At 36.9% G+C, this 5,525-nt stretch overlaps 1 pseudogene; it reads left to right on the top strand.

Annotated features, from left to right (window-relative positions):
• The first annotated feature begins 4,050 nt into the window (after positions 1 to 4,050).
• On the top strand, positions 4,051 to 5,046 carry LOC112403720 (glyceraldehyde-3-phosphate dehydrogenase-like; annotated as a pseudogene).
• The last annotated feature ends 479 nt before the right edge of the window (positions 5,047 to 5,525 follow it).

Below are 5,525 nucleotides of genomic sequence, written 5' to 3'. Positions count from 1 at the left end.
TGTCTAAGAGAGACCCACTTCAGCCCTAGGGACACATACAGACTGAAAGTGAGGGGATGAAAAAAGATATTCCATGCAAATGAAAATCACAAGAAAGCTGGAGTAGCAATTCTCATATCAGACAAAATAGACTTTAAAATAAAGACCATTACAAGGGACAAAGAAGGACACTACATAATGATCAAGGGATCAATCCAAGAAGAAGATATAACAATTGTAAATATTTATGCACCCGAAGTAGGAGCACCTCAATACATAAGGCAAATGCTAACAGCCATAAAAGGGGAAATCAACAGTAACACAATTACAGTAGGGGACTTTTAACACCCCACTGTCACCAATGGACAGATCATCCAAAATGAAAATAAATGAGGAAACACAAAATTTAAATGACACATTAAACAAGATGAACTTAATTGATATTTATAGGAAATTCCATCCAAAAACAAGAGAATACACTTTCTTCTCAACTGCTCATGGAACATTCTCTAGGATAGATCATATCTTGGGTCACAAATCAAGCCTTGGTAAATTTAAGAAAATTGAAATCGTATCAAGTATCTTTTCTGACCACAGTGCTATGAGACTAGATATCAATTACAGAAAAAACTGCAAAAAAACACATGGAAGCTAAACAATACACTACTTAATAACCAAGAGATCACTGAAGAAATCAAAGAGGAAATCAAAAAATACCTAGAAACAAATGACAATGAAAACAGGATGACCCAAGACCTATGGGATGCAGCAAAAGCACTTCTAAGACGGAAGTTTATAGCAATAGAATCCTCAAGAAACAAGAAACGTCTCAAATAAACAACCTAACCTTACACCTAAAGCAACTAGAGAAGAACAAAAAAAAAAAAAATCCCGAAGTTAGCAAAAGGAAAGAAATTACAAAGACCACATTAGACATAAATGAAAAATAAATGAAGAAAACAATAGCAAAGATCAAAAAAACTAAAAGCTGGTTCTCTGTGAAGATAAGCCATTAGCCAGACTCATCAAGAAAAAAAAGAAGACTCAAATCAGTAGAATTAGAAATGAAAAAGGAGAAGTAACAACTGACACTGCAGAAATACAAAGGATCATGAGAGATTACTACAAGCAACTATATGCCACTAAAATGGACAACCTGGAAGAATTGGACAAATTCTTAGAAAACGACAACCTTCCAAGACTGAACCACGAATAAACAGAAAATATAAACAGACCAATCACAAGCACAGAAATTCTGACTGTGATTAAAAATTTTCCAACAAACAAAAGCCCAGGACCAGATGGCTTCACAGGTGAATTCTATCAAACATTTACAGAAGACCTAACAACTATCCTTCTCAAACACTTCCAAAATACCGAGAGGGAGGAACACTCCCAAACTCATTCTATGAGGCCACCATTACCCTGATACCAAAACAAGACAAAGATGGCACAAAAAAGAAAACTACAGACCAATATCACTGATGAACATAGATACAAAAAACCTCAACAAATACTAGCAAACAGAATCCAACAGCACATTAAAAGGATCATACACCATGATCAAGTACGGTTTATCCCAGGAATGCAAGGATTCTTCAATATATGCAAATCAACCAATGTGATAAACCATATTAGCAAATTGAAGGAGAAATCCATACGATCATCTCAATAGATGCGGAAAAAGCTTCCGACAAAATTCAACATCCACTTAGGATAAAAACCCTCCAGAAAGCAGGCACATAGGGAACTTACCTCAGCATAGAAAGGCCACACATGAGAAACACACAGCCAGCATCATTCTCAATGGTGAAAAACGGAAACCATTTCCTCTAAGATCAGGAAAAAGACAAGGTTGTCCACTCTCACCACTATTATTCAACATAGTTTTGGAAGTTTTAGCCACAGCAATCAGAGAACAAAAAGAAATAAAAGGAATCCAAACTGGAAAAGAAGAAGTAAAACTGTCACTGTTTGCAGATGACATGATACTATACACAGAGAATCCTAAAGATGTTACCAGAAAACTACTAGAGCTAATCGATGAATTTGGTAAAGTAGAAGGATACAAAATTAATGCACAGACATCTTTACATAGGAAAAACACTCTGTGACATAAATCACAGCAAGATCCTTTTTGACCCACCTCCTAAAGAAATGGAAATAAAACCAAAAATAAATAAATGGGACCTAATGAAATTTAAAAGATTTTGCAAAGCAAAGGAAACCATAAACAGGACAAAAAGCAAACCCTCAGAACGGGAGAAAGTATTTGCCGACAAAGCAACTGACAAAGGATTAATCTCCAAAATATACAAGCAGCTCATGCAGCTCACTATAAACTAAAAAAAAAGGTTGTGAAGAACCTAGGGGCAGGACTGGAATAAAGACATAGAGAATGGACTTGAGGACACTCGGAGGGGGAAGGGTATGCTGGGTGAAATGAGAGAGTGGCATAGACTTATATATACTACCAAATGTAAAACGATAGCTAGTGGGAAGCCCCCACATAGCACAGGGAGATCAGCTCTGTGCTTTGTGACTACCTAAAGGGGTGGGATAGGGAGGGTGGGAGGGAGACGCAAGAGGGAGGAGATATTGTGATATATGTATATGTATAGCTGATTCACTTTGTTATAAAGCAGAAACTAACACACCATTGTAAAACAATTATACTCCAATAAAGATGCTTTAAAAAATTTTAAAATAAAATAAAAGATTCAAATCACAAAACTATATTCTCTGACTCCAATTAAATTAAAAATCGTTCACCAAAAGGTATCTTTAATATCCACAAATATTAGAAACTGAATAACACGTAAGTCAAAGAAGATATCAAAAAGATTTTGGAATGTATTTACAACTGAAAGAGAAAGAAAACACAAAATATCAAGACTTTGGGGATGCAACTAAAGTAGTACCTAAAGAAAAATTTATAGTATTAAAATGACACTGATAGATCAGAGAAAGGTCCCACATTGATCACCTCAGCTTCCACTTTAAGAAACAGGAAAAGAAGAGCATATTAACCCCAAAGTAAGCAGAAGAAAGGAAACCAGTGAAAAAGAAAACAGGATAACAATAGAGACAATCAATAAAATCAAAAAGTGATTCTTTAAAATACTCTATAAAATTTAAAAATCTATAGGCAAACTGATAAGGATTAAAATAGAAGATACAAATTACTAAATTAGGAGCAGAGAGGTAATATCACTACATATTCTAAAAATATGAACAGTAAGAGAATATTTTTAATAACTTTATACCAATAAATTAAAAAACTTAGATGAAATGGACAAGTTTCTTGAAAAACACAAACCACCAAAACTCATTTTTAAAAATAGGATAACCTGAATAGCCCTACATCTATTAAGGAAACTGAACTTGAACTTGTGGTTACAAAACGTTCCCCACAAAACAAAATAAAAACGTCCAGGTCCAGGTGGCTTCAATGGGGAATTACGCCAGATATTTAAGGAAGAAATAGTATCAGTTCTACAAAAATCATTCCAAAATATTGAAGAGGCACAAATACTGCCTAATATTCTATGACACCAAAGACATATGACAAGAAAGAACTACAGATCAATATATCACTCATGAATACAGAAGCAAAAATTCTCAGCAAAATTCTAGCAAGTTGAATCCAACAATATATGAAAAGAACACTACACCATGATGAAATGGAGCTTATTTCAGGAATGCAAATTTGTTTTAACATTCATAAATTACTATATTAACAAACTAAAACAGAAAAATCACTATTATCTCAACAGATATGGAAATAGTATTTGCCAAACTCCAACATCAATTCCTAATAAAAACTGTTACTAAACTGGGAATAGAAGGAAATTTCATCAACCTATAAAATACATCTACAAAAAACTTATAGCTAACATAATCTTAATGATGAAAGACTGAATGTATTCCCCTTAAGATCAAGAACAGGGCAAGTTATCTCTGTTTCCCACTTCTACTCAACATGTTTCCGGAGGCTCTCTGCTTTTCTTCATTCAACAGACAGCTGATTTTCCTGTGCAGTGCCAGCTGCATCCCTAAGACATGATAGTGAAGATCGAAGTAGATGGATTTGTCTGTATCAGATATCTGGTCACCAGGGCTGCTTTTAACTCTGGCAAAGTGAAAAACGTTGCCATCAATGACCCTTCATAGACCTGAACTTCATGGTCTACATGTTTCAATGTGATTCTACCCATGGCAAGTTTGATGACACAGTCAAGGTTGAAACTGGGAAGCTTGTCATCAATGAAAAGTCCATCTCCATCTTCCAGTAATGAGATCCTGCCAATGTCAAATGGGGTGATGCTGCTGCTGGATACATGGTGAAGTCCACTCATGTCTTCACTACCTTGGAGTAAGCTAAGGTTCGCTTGAAGGGTGAAGCCAAAAGGGTCATCATCTCTGCTCCTTTTGCTGAAACCCCCATGTTTGTGATGGGCATAAACCATGAGAAGTATGTCAACTCCCTCAAGATTGTCAGCAATGCCTTCTGCACCATCAACTACCTGGCACCCCTGGCCAAGGTAACCATGACAACTTTGGCATCGTAGAGGGACTCATGACCACAGTCAATGCCATCACTGCCACCCAGAAGACTGAAAATTGATGGCCCCTCTGGGAAACTATACAGTGACAGCCACAGGGTTTCCCACAACATCATTTTGGCATCTACTAGCACTGCCAAGACTGTTGGCAAAGTCATTCCTGAGGTGAAGAGGAAGCATACTGGCATGGCCTTCTGTGTCCCCACCAACAGTATGATGATCATAGATCTGACTTGCCATCTGGAGAAAGTTGCAAATATAATGACACCAAAAAGGCGGTGAAGCAGGCATCAGAGGGCCCACTAAAGAGCATCCTGGGCTACACCGAAAATCTTGCTGTCTCCTGCAACTTTACCAGTGACACCCACTCTTTCACCCTTGATACCGTCGTTTGCATTGCCCTCAATAACCACTTTGTCAAGCTCATTTCCTGGTAGGACCATGAATTTGGCTACAGTAATAGGGCAGTGGACTGATGATCCACATGGCCTCCAAGGAGTAAAAGCCCTCTGGGCCACCAGCCACAGCGAGAACATGAGAGGAATAGAGATATGCTCAGCTGCTGGGGAGTCCTTGCCCCAACTCAATCTCCCAACACACTGAGAATCTCCCATTCTCAATACAGTTTCAATCCCAGACCACTTAAAGAATGGGAGAGGCTCAGAGAGCCCTACCTTGTCATATACCACCAATAACTATAATGTACGCAGTCAAAAAACTTTTTTGTACCAGAGATTTTAGCCAATGTAGTGGCTAGAAATGCAGTGAAAAGAAAAGGAAATAAAAGACATCCAGATTGTAAAGAAAGAAGAAAATCTATCTTTACTTGAAGACAACATAGTCATGTACGTAAAAAATCCTATGAAATCTACAAAAAAAGCTACTAAAATTAAAATTGTGTTTAATTAGGGGAACCTCTGTAAAAAATATAGGGAACTCTCTGACCTTTCTTCATAATACTTCCATAAATCTAAAATTATT

The sequence above is a fragment of the Neophocaena asiaeorientalis genome, unplaced genomic scaffold (genome assembly GCF_003031525.2).
Source record: "Neophocaena asiaeorientalis asiaeorientalis breed wild unplaced genomic scaffold, Neophocaena_asiaeorientalis_V1.1 scaffold318, whole genome shotgun sequence".
NCBI classification, from domain to species: domain Eukaryota; kingdom Metazoa; phylum Chordata; class Mammalia; order Artiodactyla; family Phocoenidae; genus Neophocaena; species Neophocaena asiaeorientalis.
The sequence above is the reverse complement of the archived record's forward strand: the minus strand, read 5'-3'. Positions and strand labels throughout refer to the sequence as shown.